We start from the raw sequence: 21861 nt of genomic DNA on the forward strand, positions 1-21861 counted from the left end.
GACCAGATAAGCAGCTCCTCCAAGGGACTCCCTTTCTCTGCCCCGCCCCCGCTGTTTCTCTCATCAAGCAAACACTCACTCATCCCCCTGCCTGCCTCATTCACAGGGTTTATCTCATTTGATTATTCACTGAGTTACAGATTGATCACAGCAAACAGGAGCTGTGTTTGTTTTTTAGATAAGCAGCTCCTGGAGCCACGGAGCCCTGCATTCACAACAAAACAAAGAGAGGCTGCATAACAAAACAAAGAGAGTAATTAGTTAAAAGCATTCTGGGATATCTCCTAATACCCTGGAGGCCAATAACAGTGCTGGTGTGTGGCCACACCTGACGAGCAGCCCTGCATCATCAGCGCTGCACTCGCTACACCCCAAGCAGACCAGGTGTTCAGCCAGCACTGCAGCCAGAGAGTTGCAGCACTGGATGTGCCTTGCAGGTGTGGACAGTTACTAAGTTGCAGTGCTGGAAAGCCTCCACCAGCGCTGCAACTCTCGAGTATAGCCAAGCCCTTAGTAGCTTTTTTTCAGTTTAGTTTAAACCACTTCCCCATGACAAACTAAAGCCACTGTTATACCAGAGTGTCCACATTGGGGGTTATACCAATAAAACGGTAAGGTTAAATTAATACTTTAACTCCATGGCTCTCAACTTTTCCAGAATACTGTCCCCCTTTCATGAGTGATTTGGCTTGCGTACCCCCAAGTTTCACCTCACTTAAAAACTACTTGCTTACAAAATCAGACATAAAAATACAGGTTTCACAGCACACTATTACTGAAACATTGCTTACTTTCTCATTTTTACCATTATAAAATAAATCAGTTGGAATACAAATACTGTACTTACATTTCAGTGTATAGAATATAGAGAAGTATAAACAAGTCATTGTCTGTATGAAATATTAGTTTATACTGACTTTGCTAGTGCATTTTATGAAGCCTGTTGTAAAACTAGGCAAAGATCTAGATGAGTTGATGTACCCCTCAGAAAATCTTTGTGTCCCCCCAGTGGTACATGTACCCCTGATTGAGAACCACTGCCTTCACTTATACCAGTATAACTTTCCCGTGCAGACAAGGCCTTACGCCAAGTCTGAATTCTGCCTGTGGACTTCAAAGGCCCAACAGTATATAAGACTTGAAGGCATCTCCTTATATAGACATACATTTTTTTGGTATGTAGGACCTGAAGTATGAGCTGGGATAAAGTGATTACTTTGGAGTTGTGAGTCAGGAAACTAAAGGCAAATTGACCAGAACAGCTATTCTGCAATAGCTATTTCACAATAGCTCTCTGTGTGGACATTCTTATTCTGGAATAAGACCATTCACAGAGAAAGCTATTCCAGAGTAGCTACTGCACTTCAAATTTATATCTTATTCTGGAATAATTTAACATGTGGACAACCCCTAAGATTTTTCTGCCATGTGAGATTTTGAGGTAAATTATATGACAGAGTTTAAGTTATATTTATTATTATTATAATAATAAGTATTCCTAGGATAGCCATTCACCGTAGCATCTGGGCAGCAGCGCTATATCTAGTTGTGGTTTTATATTATTTTTTTCTCTCCAATATCTGTAGCCCTTAAAAAAATCATTCACAATTAACTGAATTGCACACAGGGCCACTCAGGGAGGATGCCAGGGAATAGGAGGTGGCATGAGAAAAGCCAGCGGGTGAGGTAATATCTTTTATTGGACCAATTTCTATTGGTGAGAGAGAAAAGCTTTCAAGCTACACAGAGCTACTTCTTTCAAGTAGCTTGAAAGCTTATTTCTTTCAATAAAAAAATATTACCTCTCCCCACCCCCAGTCTCTCTCCTGGCACCAACAGCATTGCAAACAAAAAAGAATGCTATTTATGGGGACAGAAGACCAGGAAATCAATAATGTGAGAAGATGGGTACTGGCAGGGCTTGAGCAAGAGGCTAAGAGCATTTAGGGATGAGATGTAGGCAGGGCTGAACTTTGCAGGGCCTTGAAAATGAGAGCCAGAAGTTTGTGTTTGTTGTAAATAGAACCCTAGAATCCTGCTTTCCATTCCCCTGATCAAACAACTACACAACCTATCATGCTGACCAATATGGTCTCGTTATTTCCTTGTCCTCTTCCATCTGTCTATATCCATCTGTTCTCTCTCACCCTATGCATAGACTAGACTCCTTGAGGCAGGAACTGTCTTTTTGTTCTGTGTTTGCATAGCACCTAGCACAATGGAGTCCTGGCCTACAGTGCTAGCTACAGTGCTACAAATAATAAAAATACACAATAAGCCATTCTGCAGGTGTGTGTGTGTGTGTTTCTATATTTATATACACATACTCAACATTCACTATACTTAGTACTAAGTACTTAGTCTCTAAGGTGCCACAAGGACTCATCGTTGTTTTTGCTGATACAGACCAACACAACTACCACTCTGAAACCAGTACTTAGTACTGGTGTGCCACATTGTGTCAGCATGGCATCCAATATTAAACTAGCAAAGGTTCTGGTGCAGCCCTCATCATCATAATATTGTGCACAATTAATTTCCCTTCAAGCTTTCTATAGCTGCTTTTCTTCTTCCATGCTTTATATGGCACTATGGGATTTAATATGTTACAATCTTTAATGACAACTACTGTATATCTGAAACTTGACAGAAATTGCTGCTGGTAGAAAATTAAATGCTGAACTCTTTCCAGTAATTCAGAGCGTTCCTAACTGTAACATTAATCCATGCAATATATTCTAATTACCACAACAGGTCCATTAAATAAAATCTTCCACGTGACCCATTTGTCTGTTGTGCTGAAACATTGTTTCAGATGGTTTCCGAAATCCTAGATAATACTTTGACATCACTGCTGAATTACGTTGCATCAAGAAATCTGAATTTCTATTATTACAACCAATTACAAAACACCTTGATTTAGGATGACCAGGTGTCTGGTTTTCGACTGGAACACCAGGTCAAAAAGAGGTCCTGGAGGCTCAGGTCAGCACCACTGACCGGGCTGTTGACTGTCCAGGTGGTGGTGCCACGCAGCGGGGCTGGCAGGTTCCCCACTAGCCGCCGTGCTGTGCAGCTCCCGGAAAGCAGCCAACATGTCCAGCTTCTAGGTCCAAGAGGGTCCTCTTGCTGCCCCGCCCCCCGCCCACAAGTACAGCTCCCATTGGCCACAGCAGGGCAGGGCACGGGACGAACTAGTGCGCCTAGAGGGGCGGCTGGTGAGTGCCTTCTCTTGCTGCTCTCTCCTCTTGCTCCTCCTGCCCTCCCTCCCTGGCTCCTGCGGCTCCGCTGTGGTGGCCTGGCCTGTCACACCATTGTCCCCTGCCCCCCATTGGAGAGAGGAGGATCCTCATCCTGAGTCCTGGAATGGGCTGGGCATCCATCCCCATCTGCATCCCCATCCCTCATCATCCCAACCCCTAACCCATTTCTCCCCCCTTATCCTCCTTTCCATCCCATCCCATCCCCCCTCCACACACCCCCATCACCCCATCTCTCATCTACCTCTAGCTCTCTTCTCTCTCTCTCCTCCTCCTGCCCCACCCACACCCTCCTCCCTCCCACAGCCCCCAACACACATTCACCTCCATACACTGCTGCACTCCCATTATGTCCCTATACACCCCTGTGCCTCTCACATCTTCATGCACTTATAGTCTTCTGCCTCCCCTGCATGCCCAGCCACCCCACATATCCCCCCGCCATCCCTCCTCTCTCCTTCACTGCCCCCTCACCTCCACCCTGCTATCATCCTTGGCCTCTTTCCCACCCCATCCTCTCTCTTCCACCTGCACCCCCCATATTTTCCCCTCCAGCCCACCTTCCTTCCTTCCCAGCTGGGTGTGTCTGTGTAGGCAAGTGTGTGCATGCATGCAATGTATGTGTGTAAGAGACTGTCTCTTTGGGTAGAGAGGTGTGTGTATTGCTGCATGTGTGTATACCTGTGTGAATAAAATTTGCAGCCTAATTCTGACTTTTATTTCTTTTGCTGGCTTGCGCACAAAAAAATGTATGACATAAAATGTGTGTATTCATTTTATAACAAGTTTTTAAAAGAGACGGGAACTCTAAAAGAAATGTATTATTTCTTAAAAAGTGAATGTTGTTGACCAGTAATTGCAGAAGAGCCAATGTATCATATTTCTCACCACCTTTGACTAGCTAGATCATAAACTCTCTTTTTATGTGTATGTCCAGTACCTACCACCCTGGAACCCTGATCTTAGTTGGGGTCTCTAGGTACTAAACAACAATTGTAATAATAAATAATGTGGCAGTATATGTGTTAGTGCATGCTAGATGTGTACACATGAATACACATGTGTATCTGCAGTAGGTGTGGGAGTTAGTATTTACAGATTTACCTGCCTGTCGGCATAGGTACTCCACTCCCAGAGAGCAGGTAGGACAGGAGAAGCCATCTGTTCAACATAGTGCTGTCTACCTTGGAAGTTTGGTAGGTATAACTGCAAGGTACCTTTACTGAAATAAATTTGTAGTGCAGACCAGGGCTGTGTCTACATGCGCATTTTCCTGGTCTATGTTATTTGCATGCATTTGTTGGAATGCTCTCATGCATCCAAAACAACTTGCATTTGTAAATTCAAATATTGTGTAGTTAGGCACCTAAGGCCTGATCTACACTTAAAACTTAGTTTGACATAGATCTGGCAATCAGCAGTGATGAAAAATCCACACCCCTGAGCACCATAGCTATGCTGACCTCATAGCTAGGTCAAAAGAGGCATTCTTCCATCAAACTAGCTGCCGTTGCTTGGGGAGGCAGAACAGAACCGCTTCTGCAAGCTTGCCAGCAGTGGAGAGTTCTTCTCAAAGTGAATTCTCCACCAAAATATCTCTGGTCCTTTTAAGGCCTCTTTGCTTAAATGGACCAGAAAATCCAGTCCCAGAGTGAGTGAAAGTGTGTGGACACAGCATATTCCACTCTAATCAAATCTAGTTCATTCAAGAGAATATAATGTGAGATATGGGGTACCAAATGCATCGTACAGTAACTCAGAAAGGCCTAGTAACCATCGCCTATTTAAAATTCCAACCAATCTTTCTGAAATTCTGCTATGTTAACAAAATGCTGTTTCTTTTTGCAAAAACTCTCAGTACTTTCATCACTGAGGAAGTCGAAAAATTGGGAAATTTACAAGTTTACAACAGAAGGGAGCCTACTTAAGAGAGTCTCTCTCAGTAAATAAACCTGTGATGTTTTCTGTTCAGAGATAAGTTTAACAGCTTTCTATTGTGCACGGTGTGGAAGCATTTCTTCTTTCATTTCATCTGCTGGTTATTTAAATAGTTCTCTGGTGGGCTGAAAGGTTTCTCCTTTGGCTAATATTTAGCTTTTTTGAAAATCTTTACTGTGGTAATGTTTTCCTATGATCCAAAGATATTAAACATAACTGCATTACACGGGGCGGGGGGAGAAAATCCATATTCACTGAGTGGTCTTGCTTTTCAGAAAAAGCTGACCCCTGACTGACTTAGTTTAAAAACAACAACGACCCAATCTATGTAAATACATGTTTAATGAGTAGGAATAATGAAGAAAACTGATGGCCTATAGTGAAGCAAATCAGTTTAGTACTGCCATTTAAATTACTTCTCCATACAGCATTAAGGAGCAATTCTGATCTTTCTTACACCAGTTTTATAGTGGAGTAACTCCACTTGTGTAACTCAAGTCCCTCCTATTTACACCAGTGTGAGAGAAGAATCAGATTAATAGCACCTCAGAAATAGCCTTTCACTTTTTTCAGTGCTGTGAACACTGTTGCTTGCAGGTTTCCATATACATGGAGAGTTTTGAATGGATGATACTGATATAACTAGCTGTTTGGGGCCAGGTTGTAGCACTAGTTGCCTGCTGAGCAAAGGTGGGAAAGCAGCCTAGCAGGAATCAGATGAAGACAAGAAAGAAGTGAGGGTATTACAGAGTGCTGCAGAAGGCTAATTTTATTAGGGTCAGAGTGGAATCTCCTTGGGCTAGGCTTTCTAGTTGAAAAACAACTTGGCTGATGACTATCAAGAAAGTTCTCTTTATTTTAAGAGGTATGTTTACCTATACAAAGCTTCACAATTTCTATTCAATTCAGAATTACACAAGTGTTCATAGATGGTATCCTTGACCTAAATGCTTGCATACATTTTCTGGAGTCCTTTTTACATTCAAAAAAGACACGGTCTTTTTACCACTGCATGTTGTCCTCTCCTAGTCCGTTTGAGAACTGCATATCAAGAGTATATAAAATATTGTACAAATCTTTCAACAACAGTGTTTGGCTTTTGCCTCAGTCATATCCTGCCAGCTTGCATTGGAAGTAGCCTGATTTATCTTCTTTGCATATGGACAAAGTTGCGTATCATTAGAAACTGCAGATTTATGATACTCTATCCACACTGAAAGATTAGCATATTGTAAATTTTAATGTCTTTGAGGTTACCACTGTAAGAATTACAGGGCAATTTAGAGCAATCCTGTTAGCACTGATTCACAATCTTTTAGCCAGATAAGCATTACTAAACAGATATCAGAACTAGAAACAATGTGAAATGAAACTTTTAAACACATATACAGAAAATATGCCTATTAGTAGATTTGTAATTTGTACAATCATTTAAAAGTAGAGTGACCAGATGTCCCATTTTTAAAGGGAGTGTCCCATTTTTTGGAACTTTTTCTTATATAGTCGCTTATTGCCCCCCACCCACTGTCCTGTTTTTTCACAGTTGCTATCTGGTAACCCTATTTAAAAGAATATCAGGCTTGATTCTTCATTCCGTCCAAGCCTGCCTCCAGGGCCAGGGCCAGGGCCAGGACCATCCCTGGAGCGGGGGCGGAGGTAACGAATCCGTCACTTCCAGGACCATCCATGCTGGCCTGTGGGGCCCCCCAAAGTGCGGGCCCCGGAGCAGTCTCACTAGCCTAGGTGCCCAGCTGCCTGCCCAGGCAACTTAAGAGGGCCTTGGGGTTACTGCAGCAGCAGCCATGGCTCCCCTGGGCCCTTTTAAATCGCCTGGGCCCCTGGGCAATTGCCCTCTTTGCCCCCCTTGTCGGTGGGCCTGATTCCATCAGACCGGTTTTACACCAGTGTAATTCCCCAGAAGCCAATAGTGATACACACGTAAAAGCCAGTGTAAGAAAGTGGAGAAGCAAGCCCATTGCTTATACCACATCAGAAGTTACACATGGTGACAGCTGGTCAATAAAACAGAACAAATTTTGAGAACATTTTTGAAAATTTAAACATTTCATGAATGTTTTACTGAAAATATTTGGATTTTGATTTTTCCAGCTTCCCCCTTCATTCCCCCCACCCCCAATTTTACCATCAAAAAGAATGCAAAAGGGGGCAGAAAAAGCAGGAAAAAAAAAACGTTTTACTTTTTATTTAACAAATGGCAAATTTCAACAAAAAAATTGTGTTGTGGGGGGAGGGATATGAAGTTTTCATTTTCAGAAAAGGCCACTTTCATCTGAAAAATTTTAACCAGCTACATCCATAACAAATACTGAAAACCATCAGTCCTGGAGCAAAGAGCTTGGCTGTAAGTATGGCCTATGTCAACTTTCCTTTTAAATTTCACATATAAAATAAGAATATAAAAGTCATGGAAATCTATTCAACATTGAAGATGATCTCACTTTGCATTTCTCCTACAGGCAGGCACCACACTCCATTGCCAATCAACAGGGATGCTAACACCACCAGTCAATTGCATGTTGGGACATCTGAATATTGGCATGAAGTGAAATAATCCTGATGCAATAGCTATCCTCATTTCTTATTCACTGTTATGGATAAAAAGCATAATATGGTTAACACATTGGTGTTTTTCTCTATCCCTGCAAGATTCACAGATAATAAATTAGAGCAGGGGTCGGCAACCTTTCAGAAGTGCTGTGCCAAGACTTCATTTATTCACTCTCATTTAAGGTTTCGGGAGCCAGTAATACATTTTAACATTTTTAGAAGGTCTCTTTCTATAAGTCTATAATATATAACTAAATGATTGTTGTATGTAAAGTAAATGAGGTTTTTAAAATGTTTAAGAAACTTCATTTAAAATTAAATTAAAATGCAGAGCACCCCCCCGACCGGCGGCCAGGACCTGGGCAGTGAGAGTGCCATTGAAAATCAGCTTGTGTGCCGCCTTCGGCATCTGTGCCATAGGTTGCCTACCCCTGAATTAGAGTATTAATGGTGGCTGGAAGAAAATGTCTCTTAAATTGCACAAGAATCTTTTTGAATTGGTCACAATCTTCTGTGCGTCTCTCTTATGAAAATCATGAACACAAAGTCTCTATTAATGCAAATATCCAGCTTGGCCTCCATTTAAGTATCTTCTAGGAAACAATATGCCATTAGACTGTGGAGACCTATGTGAAGATGCTCCCATATGCAAATCACCTTACTCTAATTATGCTGTAGATTCCATTCTATGTAGACCAAAGTCTACTAAACATGTCCATTTATCTTAAAGCCAAGATAAGTTCCATATGCAATGACAGATGATGGGCCCTTTCCATGCCTTCATGTCCTCACAAAACAAAGGAAAACTGTTTAGATATTGGAAACATTATGATGAAATGAAATGGGAGTTGTTTCAGATATACGAAAATAGCTTTGTGTCTCTATGTACCTTTAATAAGCTGGGTGGCCTAGTACAGTGGTTCTCAATCAGGAGTACGCATACCCCTGTGGTTATGCAGAGGACTTCCAGGTGGTACATCAATGCATCTACATATTTGCCTAGTTTTACAACAGACTATGTAAAAAGCACTAGCGAAGTCACATTTCCACATACAGACAATGACTTGTTTATACTGCTTTATATACTATATACTGACACGCAAGTCAACAGGAGGTGCAGGTGGACAGCACCTTTGAAAATCCAGCCATTGACTTTAAATGGGGATTGCTGTAGCAAGAATAAGAAAATACACTTCAAGTGCTTGAGAAATAATATAGTTAAATTTATTAAAAAGTAGATTTCCTGTTAGAAGGGAGTGAACGGCTCACAACTTCCTATCCCATTGATACACTACATTATGGAAACACAGCAGCCACCATTAAAAGTTAACATTTTCTTACAGGTATCACAGCTATTTCCTTTACTAGTTATATGGAGAACTGTAGTATCATGAATGCCACCGCTGCGAAATTTTGATGTTCTAATGGCAATTACTGTATAATGGAACTCCTAACATCAAATACCACATCTGGCAAGTAACAACATACTGCAACACCTTAACATTTCTATATGTAAACAGTCTATTTCCAAGAAAGACACTGACAATATTCTCAAAGTAAACAGTACAAAGATTTTTGCCATGTAAGACTTCAGAAGTCAGTAGTGATTTGCCACTCATTTTCAGTGCTTACTGTTTACTCGACTAGAAGCTTCTGTAACTCGGAGACCATGCTACACTCTGCCATCTGTCCCCCATTTTAACAAACAAACAAACAAACTTAATTTTGGAAATGTTCAGATAACCAGCTAAGACCAGAATGGGAAATACAGAAAGAGAAACTAGAACTAAAATATAGCAAGACAGTCTGTTCCAACCAGCTTGATCTATAAGCACAGAAGGTGGAACCCTCTTAAGAAAACCTATTCTTACAGAATTTTCAGACCAGTTTTACAAAAGGTTTTGGATAGTTCTAAGCTTTTAATGAACTTCAAACCTCAAATCTTTCAGGGTTCATTCCTCATTCAGATTTTTTTTTAATGCTGCTCTTTAAAAACTAAACATTTTCCCACAATAGCATTGCTCTAACAAGCAGATAAACTACTCTGACTTACATCACTGTATCAAGTAGTTGTGGGAGCTGCCATATTTTAAGGGGTAGACATCCTGCCAGTATGACCTCTCTGACTTAACTGATGTTCTATTAGTCCAATAAACTTTCCATTAGAGAGGTTTATTGTCTCCTGGGGGATGGGCCACCAGAGTAATTGTCCCTGGGGAGGGGCTGGTAACTGGCTAGGACAGAGCCAAAATGTTATGGCCTGTGTCATATAACAGGTCAGATAAAATGATCACATTGCTTGCTATTGGCATTGGAATCTATGAATCTATGCAAAAGCAGCTGCCCCAGAAAGATAAGGAAAGAAAGAAAGGTAGCTGGTTGCATCTCTTAAACAGATCCCAAAGATAGGAAATTAGCACCTTGCAGGATTGGGTCTTTAACTAGGAGATGACTCTTAAAGAGAGCTAGCCATATGCCAGCTTTGAATTGCTTTTCTTTATCTGTGTGTGAGTTATTGGGGGAGGAGGCCGGAAAAGATGTTTTTGTAATGCCAGTGTTTATACTGAAATTACTGACTCAGAGTTGGGAGAGGAGGCAAAACAGAGTTCTGTCACAGATTGCATTGTTCTAAACCAGACAGCCTTCAAGTAGAGTTCACTGCCCATTTACAGGACCTAGTCACTAAAACCCTGGCTTGCACAGGCTTGATCCAACGTCCACTAGAGTCAGTGGGAGCAGATCCTGATTCAATGGAGCTGTGACAATTTACACCACCCCAGGACTTGTCCAAACACATTCAACTCAAGAAAGAAAAAGGAAAAAACCAAGAGACACAAATGATACAAAACTGTTGGCATCAGAGCTGCACTAGAGTCAAACAATTCAAACCTGGATCTGACCTTACACCAAATTCAAGGTGGCCAGGCATGCAGCTTAGGTTCAAGCCCATCTAATATTTTGAATGTCAAAAAGTTTTAAAGCGCCTCTTGGTAATTCTCTCTTACTCAAAACCATGAAGTTACAGTGCTGAAGTACTGCTCTTAGCATGACATCATGTGAGCATCATAAAAATAGATGGCAAATTGATTTATGCACACAAACATCTGTGGCATTATTTTTAAGTGTGTGCAGCTTGTTGAGTCAAAAAAATGTTCAAGACATTCAGTTCTATGGGACTCGATATTCTATGAGATATAAAACATGTAGACTATCAGTCATGGTCCTAAATTAAGCCAAAACTCCCCAGCCATACAGGACTAGTTAAAATTCAGTTTTTATCATTATTCCATTTGAGTCCAAGCTAGTCTTTTCTAATGGTGGTGATTTTTTTTCATCCACATCTCCTCATGCATCTCTATACTATGCACAAAGAGAAAACCAGTTGTTATGTCGACTTCATGAGACTCAGAAATTTCCATTTCCCTTCCTCCCAATCCATTGTGGGGCTTATAATTGCTTTTGTTGACAACAAAAGCTTCAGCAATTAAGCCAATCGGGGATTGAAATTTAGGCAGAACAGCACCTCATAGTTTGTTCTGAAAGAAGCAAATGTGGCTTACTTACAAAACAATGTGTGCTCCAACAAGTTGTTGGCGCCTCATTCAGCTGGAAACAGAGCACTCAGTTCATGGGATATGCACAACATTGGCAGGGTTGTCACTTTTTTTTACTCAGGCCAATACCAAATAGAAGGAATTTCATCACCTTTTTGCCCCAATCTGTCTCACTCTCCAGCTATGTCTACATTACACAGCTTTTAGCGACATGGTTTTGTCGCCACAGCCAGTGCCACGAAAAGTCGTGCGTGTAGCTGCTGTTTGTAGGCTCTCCTGCTGACGAAAAGCTTCTATCCCCAACAAGTGGAGTTTGCATTGTCAATAGGAGAGCGCTCCTGCCAACAACATGCTGTTCACACGGGCACTTGTCTAGGCAAAACTTTTGTCAGGGGTGGGGGGGAGGGTGTTAACACCTCTGAAAGACAAAAGTTTGTCATTCAATTGCCAGTGTAGACATAGCCTCCTATAAAGCAACCTGATTTAAACAAATCACACACAGCCATAAAAGTGGCATGTTTAACTAGGTTCCAGTGTAGAACCAGATATGTGAGACTGAATACTGGATAGAAAGAAACTTTGGAAAAAAGGGTAGAGCACAAAATATTCTTTAGGTATAAGCCATTTTTACAGAGTTGGTCTAAAGCAGTATGGTCATTTTTATCCATTGCTTGATCTCATAGAGAATCTCAGTAGAGATGGCCCTAAAATATGAAGCAATGGGTATTGAAACCTACGAAGATTTTGGCTTGAAGCAGCACAAAATTCAGATCAGGATTTGAGTTCAGGTTCCACACAAACTGCAAGGTGCATCTGGGACCTTCAAAGTGATCTCTTGTTGCCAGATTTTTCACATTATAGGTGAAGCTGGTAGTGCCACCTCAAGTTAAGGTTTCCCAACACTTTCATTTTCAGTTACTTATAAACTTTGTTAAAGTTTTAACTGTTCAGGTTAAAATTTTCCATGTGGGTGTTTGCCGCAGGCTAAATTTTTGTGGAAAGCTGTACCCCAAATGGTTCTTCCATTTCTGAGACTGTGCTTAGAAGAAAATAGGTCATTTTGTCCACATCAAAAAAATTCTTACAAACCTTTTGTTCTGTGGTTGTAACACCCCCTTTTCCAAATTCAGCCAGGAACATTGCAGCTAACATATGCTCACTTCTTAGAATTTGGCTGCAAAATTCCCCAAAGATTCCTTTTGTACTGGGTATGCACCATCCCCACAGAGCAACTCAGCATGTTCCATCCTGGGGCTGTAGTAACTGAGCAAGACTTTCCTAGTTGCTGCAGGCTACTGTGACACCAGATGTTGGAACACAGTAGGGAGATTCTCTTCGGTGCTCTTAATCCCTTCCTGCAGTGCCAGCCACATGCAGTAAGAGAGGAAAGCTACCTATCATATTGACATGCAGAGGGCTGGGAAATGTGATGGAGGACAGGGTGAGAAGGAGCAGGGATGGTGGTAAGAACAGGAATCAGTGGGGTGGAAATATGGGAAGGAGAAGAGGAGGTGGATAGGAGTGGGGATGGAACCATTGTTGGGGGATTGGATTGTACATGGAGGACAGAAGCAGAAGCAACCATAATCACTGAATAGTCCCCTCCAGAGCCTGGACAGGAACCCAAGATTCCTGAATTTCAACCTTTCATCTGCTGTCAACAAGTAGCTGAGTCTCATCACCCACCTCTAGTGACTGCTCCACATACAGGATAACACCCAGTTACTCCATTAGCTCATGTGGGAGAAGTCTCTGCTATGGATCTAAAGGTCTGAACCCTGCTGATGGCCCAGATGGAATATTATTTTTTCCAGGGTTTGGGTTTTTTTTGTTTTTTGGGGGAGTGGGGGGGGAAGAGAAGGGGAGCAGGAATGTTAGTTAAGAAATTACATTAAAAACCCTATGTTAAAATAATGCTAAGTTTGCACAGACAAGTATTCAGAGGTTAGGAAATATCAGAATTAAAGTTTCCTGTGCAACTTTAGTACAGCCCCCTTGTGTGTATACATTCTGATGCAGTCTTTAATTACATGATCATAAACTATTTTTTCCACAGGCTGGGCCTGCTCTGGGGATGAATCAGGATTGTGCAGTAAAAGACAAATGTTGCTATCTACCAGACCCCTGCCTTCAGTACTTGCAGAAGTTGCAAGACATGGAGCAAATGTGGCAAGGAAATGCAGGAAAAAGAAAGCATGGTCTCCTGGAATGTCACCGTAAGGATCAGATTCTGCCCCTGCCTTTGCCACAGAGTTTCTAGGTCTTAAAGAAAAAATGTTCATGGGTGTTCCTCATTTTCTGGGACCCGAGACACCTGGAGCCAGATGTGCCAAAATGCTGAATGCTCAGAGCTGCAACTGAAGATTGGAGCGTACTACAAAACATATGAAGTGCAATAACAGGGGTCGGCAACCTCTGGCACGTGACTCGCCAGGGTAAGCACCCTGGCGGGCCGGGCCAGTTTGTTTACCTGCTGTGTCAGCAGGTTCAGCTGATTGCAGCTCCCACTGGCCGCGGTTCACCGTTCCAGGTCAGTGGGGGAGGCGGGAAGCCGCAGCCAGCACATCCCTCGGCCTGCGCTGCTTCAAACAGCTGCCTTTGGCCTGGGATGGCAAACCATGGCCTGTGGGAGCCGCAATCGGCTGAACCTGCTGACGCGGCAGGTAAACAAATTGGCCAGCCCGCCAGGGTGCTTACCTGGGCGAACCACATGCCAGAGGTTGCCAAAGCCTGTGCTATATAATGCTAAGTACTCTGAAAAAGTCGGGCTCTAGCCATCTTAAATTGGGTAACCAAAATTAGTGGACTCTTAAATTTAGCCTTAATCCCCAGCTGTAAAAATGGGGAGAGTAAAATCTCTTACTGTCATAGGGGTGTTGTTATGGTGAATTTATCAGTGTTTGTGAAGCACCATATGCTACGGTGAAATTCCCATTACAAAATCCAGAAAGGTCTGAATAATTCTGTATTCGGGGCTGGATGTGGCATAAATAAGGTCTGGGGCCACACATTAAATGTAGAGGATAAAAATAAATGTTAAATAATTACTCACTCATTGAATGAGGCAGGAGTCCTGTGGGGGAAAAAAATTTATGACCCGGTAACTAAAGATGCACAAAGGGTCTGAATTAAGATGGCACAGAGACCCTAATTCTGACAATGCCTAACATTTGAGTGTGTGACTTTTGTAACCTGAATCTTCCTGTAATGTACGTTTTTTAGAGTAATTTAAATATAATGTCACTATAAACTCAATTTCATCATTAATAATGTGTGGAATAACTAGTAGCACTGAGCTTCCAGGGTGATTGATGCAAACAGCATATGGCTGTGAATGACATTCTTTTTCTTCTACTGGTTTGCAGCAAGAGGTCTTTTAATTATCCTTTAACTTTATTTTCATACACAGAAATGCTATTGCTCTTCTAATGAGTAAGCCAAGATTTAAATAAAAAATTCAATTGTAATCAATCAGTAATGGCAGATTGATATTCAAATCAGAGTTTGCAGTTTTATAGCACCTGTAGAGGAGTATCTCAAATCACTTTACAACCAGGAGTAGGTAGAGGTATCCCCCTTCTACAGATATGGAAACTGAGACAAAGATTTGAGGTGTCTTGCCCAAGATTAGAGTGGGACTTCATAGGCAGTGGAATCCAGATATGGTGACCAGACAGCAAGTGTGAAAAATCCGGCGGGGGATAGGTGCCTTTATAGAATCATAGACTTTAAGGGACCATTATGATCTAGTCTGACCTCCTGCACAACGCAGGCCACAGAATCGCATCCACCCACTCCTATATCAAACCTGTGTCTGAGCCATTGAAGTCCTCAAATCATGGTTCAAAAGACTTCAAGGTGCAGAGAATCTTCCAGCAAGTGACCCATGCCCCACGCTGCAGAGGAAGGCGAAAACCCCCCAGGGCCTCTGCCAATCTGCCCTGGAGGAAAATTCCTTCCTGACCCCAAATATGATGACCAGCTAAACCCTGAGCATGTGGGCAAGACTCACTAGCCAGACACCCAGGCAAGAATTCTCTGTAGTAACTCAGATCCCACCCCATCTAACAGCCCATCACAGGCCATTGGGCATATTTACCACTAATAGTCAAACACCAATTAATTGCCAAAATTAGGCTATCCCATTATACCATCCTCTCCATAAACTTCTCAAGCTTAGTCTTGAAGCCAGATGTCTTTTGCCCCCACTACTCCCCTTAGAAGCAGGGCCGGCTCCAGCCACCAGCAAAACAAGCAGTTGCTTGGGGCAGCACATTTCTAGGGGCAGCATTCTGGCACCGGCCATCATAGGTGCCGACTCCGGGGCATGGGGCAAAGTGCCCCCGCCGCCTCCGCTCGGCCTCCGCCTGCTCCCCTGAGTGCACCGCTGCCGCTCCGCTTCTCCCCCCTCCCTCCCAGGCTTGCTGCATGCGAAACCACACAGCAAGTCTGGGAGGGAGAACCCAAGTGGCAGGGCGCTCGGGGGAGGCGGCGGTGGTGGAGCGGAGATGAGCTGGAGCGGGGAGCGGTTCCTCTACCCCCATTACTTCCTGCACCTCCCCACACCCTAGCTCACCTCCGCTCCGCCTGCTCCCTGAACACGCCGTCACTCTGCTTCTCTGCCCTCCCTCACCTGAGAGGGAGGGGGGAGAAGCAGAGCAGCGGTGCACATGGGGGAGCAGGCAGAGTGGAGGTGAGCTAGGGCGGGAGGTCGCGGGGTGGCCCCAGGAAGCAATGGTGGGGGGAAATGTGGCACGCCCAGGGGAGGAGGCGGGGCTGGGGATTTGGGGAAGGAGTTCAGAAGGGGTAGAGCTGGGGCAGGACCGGGGGGCACCAAAAAAAAAAAAAAAAGGGGGGGAGTGGCCAAAATTTTTTTTGCTTAGGGCAGCAAAAATCCTAGAGCCAGCCCTGCTTGGAAGGCTGTTCCAGAACTTCACTCCTCTGATGGTTAGAAACTTTCATCTAATTTCAAGTCTAAATTTCCTGATGCCCCAAATATCAGGACTGTCCCTATAATATCAGGCTATCTGGTCACCCTAAATCCCAATGCCTCAAGGCGCAGCCCTCTATTCAACCCACTGCACCATGCTACCTCCCACAGTTAGACTTATTTAAATATAATTATTCTCTTTAACTGTAGGGCCAGTGATAAAGTAGGGCTGATCAAGTGCAGGTTTTTGCTGGTGGTGAACTCAGCCAACAAGCTATTTCTAGTCATGCGTTATGGAAAATACAAGTACAAGCAAATGCAATGGGTGTGCTCATTTATCTGAATAAAAATGATTTGTTATATTGGTTTTTAAAAGTAAATTAAACAGTGGACCAAGGACTTCAGGCAATCTGCCAATGTGGTATCCAGAGCTGCAGCAGTTGGGTCATACTACTTCAAAAGGGAAAAGATGCAACAGCAATACCTAACATTTTATTTGCAGCTGATCTGAGCTGGCAAAAGACCCAGCATCTGATGGAATATTCACTCTAAATAATTTAATTTTTTTTTAAAAGGATAAAATGTATCAGTCACGATTCAGACCATAATGTTAAAAAAATCACCTAATATTTTTACCTTATTATCTAACATAGTGGTTCCCTGGGGGGGATACGCAGACGTCTTCCAGGGAATACATCAACTCTTCTAGATATTTACCTAGTGTTACAACAGGCTACATAAAAAGCACTAGCAAAGTCAGTACAAAGTAAAATTTCATACAGAGTGACTTGTTTATACTGGTCTCTATATTATATACTGAAATAAAAGTACAATAATTATATTGCAGTCAATTTACTTTATAATTATATGGTAAAAATGAAAAAAGTAAGCAATGTTTCAGTAAGTGTGCTGTGACAGTTTTGTAGTTTTATGTCTGATTTTTGTAAGCAAGTAGTTTTTAAGTGAGGTGAAACTTGGCAGTATGCAAGTCAAATCAGACTTCTGAAAGGGATACAGTGGTCTGAAAGGTGGAGAGCCACTGATCTAACAGGTATAGTCACTAACTAGTACACACTATACAAACTCTTTTGCCCCAGCAAGGTAAACTTAATTCCCATCATGCCTCATCATCTGAGATCAGAGCGTGCAACTACTGGGGTTACTGAGTAAATCGCCATCTTGCTTTCAAGCAGTGGCAGCCTGTTGAACGTTCCAAGCACTCGAACCTTGCCACCGTTTTATGATTTTAAATCATTTTTAAGTTCAATTATGGAGGAGTAACTTGATCAGAGCACTGCAGTGTTTGCTGTTTTGGTATCAGACTCGCACAGCTTTGTGTAGAATGTACTGTGTGGAGCAATATGGTATTAATAGCACTACATTTATTTATAATAACAACAAGAACATCGAGTTACAATAACAAGAATTAAAAACAGCAAGAGTTTTGGAAGGGATAGAAGCAATCAGATTCCCAGGCATATGCCAGTCTCTAATAGATGAGAGTTAGGAAGGAGCTTTCCCTGTGGGCAGGGTATTCCATGCCTGCCTAGTTCAGGATTTCTTGCACCTTTCTCTGATGCAGCTGGTACTAGCCACTGTCAGGGAAATGGCTACATAGAACATTGCCACAGTGATTCAGACCAATTCCTGTGTTCCTATGTATAATATTAATACACTAGATTATAGTATCCATGGTATTAGTACACAATAACAAAAAGTGAAAGAAACCAGTAGTTTTCCCACCTCCCACAAGGTACCATACACTTCCCAAATCCGCCCCCCACACACACACGTGTGTGTGTCCCACTGGTCAATGTGTCCCTCTCTGTGCCAAATCCACAGAAGATGTGAGTCACTTCCAGCTTGACAGCCTAACTCTTTAGGTCAAGCGGTAGAGGCTCATACTCTAGCTCTGGAAGACCCCAGCTCAATCCCTGGTATCAAGGTGGCATCTATCAAGAAAGTAGGGGCTCTCAGCAGTTTGAATCCCGGATGAGCTCCATTTAAGTGACAGCTGCTTTCTTGAAACAGATGATTGAACCAGAGACCTCCAAAGCTCAAAGTCTGAGTTTAAAGAACCAGGCTCCGTAGCTGGGGCTGTAACAAAAAACATTTTCTGTGAATCTGAGTACAGACAGAGGAGCATAACACACCCTAACCCAGGGGTTTCACCCACAACCCAGGTTTGCCTCCAGAATCCCAGCACACTTATATCCTACTCCTGTGTCTGAAAGAATCCCTCCCTTTCAACTTAGCCCAAGGCCCAGTCTACACTTGAAAAGGTTTGCCACCATATCTACCAATATAACTATACTGGCAAGTGGAGGCATAGCTTACCCCAGGGGAAAAGTACTTTTGTCAGTATAGCTTATACCAGTCCCCTAAACAAAGTAAGCCATACCAGCAAAAGCACGTTTATGGCAGTATTACTGTGTCTACCCTAGGGCTTTTGTCAATATAGAAACATCACCCCAAAACAAACAAACAAACGAACCACCACACGACATTGCCATACCAGCAAAGGTTTCTAGTGCGGACCTGATCTAAGATAATGCTGGGGAGAAAGAGGGGTGGGAGGGAGGAATTTCCAACTTTGAGAGAACATTTGGTGCTTAATCCCATCTTCCCAGTGCCTCCCAAATTGCCATTGAAATCAAAGAGGCCAACATTTGTAAACATCCACGTGGGCAACTTGGGTGTGCAAATCACCTGATGCGCACATGGTTGGCACACACAAACACCCTTGCACAAATCCAACCCCAACTTATACATGCACTTTTTCACAAACACATTTCCTTGTGCACCCAAAATACCAAGGCCTAAGTTGGGAAAGCCTCTTCCCCAGTACGGTCTCTTCACCATATAATATGTTTTTCAAATTAACATTATACCTCTTATGATTTCTTTGTCAGCTATTTTAATGACCTTGGGGCAGCTGGTAGGAACGGACAGATTACAAATTCATTAACATCTGTACAGTACTTTGAAGAGCAAAAAGGCCAGGTCAGGGGCTAAGTATTTATTACTCAGCTTTAACTATGAAAGTTGCTACTGCTTCTCTATAATTAAATTTTTTATCGTCAGTTCCTCTGAAGTTTTAGGCAGGGAGCTGATCTCATCCCAGAAACTTTTGCTTCCTTTTCCCCCGCTGTTTCTTGGTGAGGCTTTATGAAGCCACTTCTGTTCTATGCCACACCAGCTCTCTGTTAACTTCACCTAAAGAAACTCTAGTCAGACTGTTCAGAGTAGCAGCCGTGTTAGTGAGTATCCGCAAAAAGAACAGGAGTACTTGTGGCACCTTAGAGACTAGCATATTTATTTGAGACAGGACTCTCAATTCCTCACAAAACATTCAGTGTGGACCCTTCCTTGGGTCTACATCTTCTACGGCTCTTTTAGGATTGTTTAGATCGGACCCCAACCTGCATACCTAACCCACTGATGGAGTTTTCACCCCATAGAACTGTTATTGCTTGCAGGGCCGACTCCAGGCACCAGCATTCCAAGCAGGTGCTTGGGGCGCCAATCTGCAAGGGGCGGCAGTCCGTGTGTTTTTGCCCCCAAGCAGCGTGCCAAATTGCCGCCGTGGACGGCGGGGGCAGTCCATGTGCCGTTAGGGTAGCACGCATGTTTCCGCAGTGGCGGCAATTCAGCGGCAGCTTCTGTCTTCAGCCAGAAGGCAGAAGCTGCGCCACCGTGGACAGCTGAACATAGAAGCTGCCACTGAATTGTCGCCACGGAAACACGCATGCCGCCCTGACGCACACGGACTGTCCTCGCCGTCCACGGCAGCAATTCGGCGCACTGCTTGGGGTGGCAAAAACAGTAGACCCGCCCCCGATTGCTTGCCCACTCACTGCACCAGAACTGAGGGGTACCTTGGAAACTATGGCTGGCAATATTGCAATCAGAGTCAAACACTTAAAAAAAAAATTCACCTGTTTAAAATTGTTAGATCCTGGATAATTAACTTAAGATGAAAGCTGAGAAGGTTTTTTATTGCTGTTTTCTTTGACAGAAGACTGTGCAACACAGCCACATCAGTTTCAAAGGATTCCACTCCCCTCCTCACAGAGCTGAGCAGCAGAACAGCGATTTGTATAGAAAATGGCATCAGCAAAGAAGGCAGGCAACTCTTGATAGGCTCAAAAACAGCTGTGGAATTTCTGTAGAGAATCTATATAGTGTGGAGGGGGGTGGGGAGAAAGGTCCAGGCTCAAATGTAGTTTCCAACCCACACGATAGCAGTAGCTTGTGGTAGAATCTTAAAAACAGTTGAGATGTGCTGGGATCCCATATTTTTTAATATACTCCCCATGTTCTGACAAAAACAAAATCAAAGGGCCCGCAACCCTTACTCAAGTTGGCTACTAAATAAACGTTTTTGTTTGCTTGTTTTAAATAAGTGTCAATTATCCCCATGTCACAGATGGAGGGCCCAATCCTGAAAGCATTCTCTATTACTGTTTAGTGTTTATATTACAATAGTGCCAGAAACCCTAATCGGTATCAAGGCCCCATTCTACTAAGCACTGTACAAGTATAGGAATAGACACAGCCCAGGCCCCAAAGACTTGCAGTCTATGGTCTTGACCCTAAAAATATTTAAGCACAAGATCAATTTTACACAAGTTTGTATCTCCCTATGGGACTATTCACCTGGGTAAAGTCAACCATGTGCTTATGTCCAGCAGACTGGGACATGCTGAAATGCCATGCAGAATTCCCAGTGGCGGATCTACATGAAGAGCACCTCCAGGAGCAGGCCTGGGGAAACTGAGACACAGAGAAGCTAGGAATGTTGAACACACAAGTGAGTCAGTGTCAGAGCCAGAATTAGAACACTGAAGTACATGCTTCCCAGCTCCAGACTCAGTTGGCTAAGCCTTGGCTTCTCTTATGATGAGCAGCCTGTTCTATGTTATTACAGGATAAATATAAAATGTACACACACACAATACACAGATTGAAATATTTATTATCCTTCATGGCATCAGGATACCTAATCTGGACATTCCAAAGCACTGGCCAATGCTTCCAGGGAGACTGAGACGTGCATACCATACTTTTGTCAGGTGCGGCTGAAACAACTTTTTCTGTACAAAATAATGATCCTCATTTTTCTTGCCAGCTGTACCAAGCGTCACCTTTAAAAATTGACAGATGTTACAGGTGAAGCACTGAACTCTTCATTGAGTTCTTTACTTTTATTGTAAATGAAAGTATGTACGCGGGGGGTAGGGTAAGGGGATTTTCCACAGATCTATGCCCTGACAATGTTGTGAATGACAACACTACAAAACTGTTACAACTTTGCAGTCCTCAACAGTGGTTCTTTTAATATTTACCTTTTCATTCAAATTAGCAAAGCCATAATTACAATGCTAAGAACAGCATTTTCAAGAGCAGGAGAGGAGATTTTTTTTACCATTGTTCCATGAGTTATATAATATTTCAGTCTCAACGGGCACTTCGGAAAGGCCTACGATCTTAACCTGGACATACAGGTTGAAAGGAAGACCAGTGCGTATATTGTGTCTGAAGGTTACAAAATGTTTATAAGTGGCCCCAGAATTTCACAGACAACCTCAACCCTTGTCAATTGGAATAG

General features: G+C 42.9%; 1 protein-coding gene across 11 annotated transcripts in view; it reads right to left on the reverse strand.

Moving 5' to 3' along the window:
* RNF152 (ring finger protein 152) overlaps positions 1-21861 on the reverse strand; it is a 239504-nt gene that overhangs the window by 215238 nt on the left and 2405 nt on the right. For 2 of the 11 annotated variants that reach the window (XR_005593473.1, XR_005593470.1), the window contains exon 3: positions 21211-21397. The exons of 7 other annotated variants lie outside the window; for them this stretch is intronic. The gene's annotated coding sequence lies outside the window, so the exon portion shown is untranslated. Of the gene's footprint in view, positions 1-7445; positions 7805-17688; positions 18348-21210; positions 21398-21861 lie in introns of those variants that run through there. 2 more of the 11 variants (XR_005593477.1, XR_005593478.1) reach the window with 2 other exon arrangements.

Source organism: Mauremys reevesii, linkage group 2, assembly GCF_016161935.1.
Source record: "Mauremys reevesii isolate NIE-2019 linkage group 2, ASM1616193v1, whole genome shotgun sequence".
Lineage (NCBI taxonomy): Eukaryota > Metazoa > Chordata > Testudines > Geoemydidae > Mauremys > Mauremys reevesii.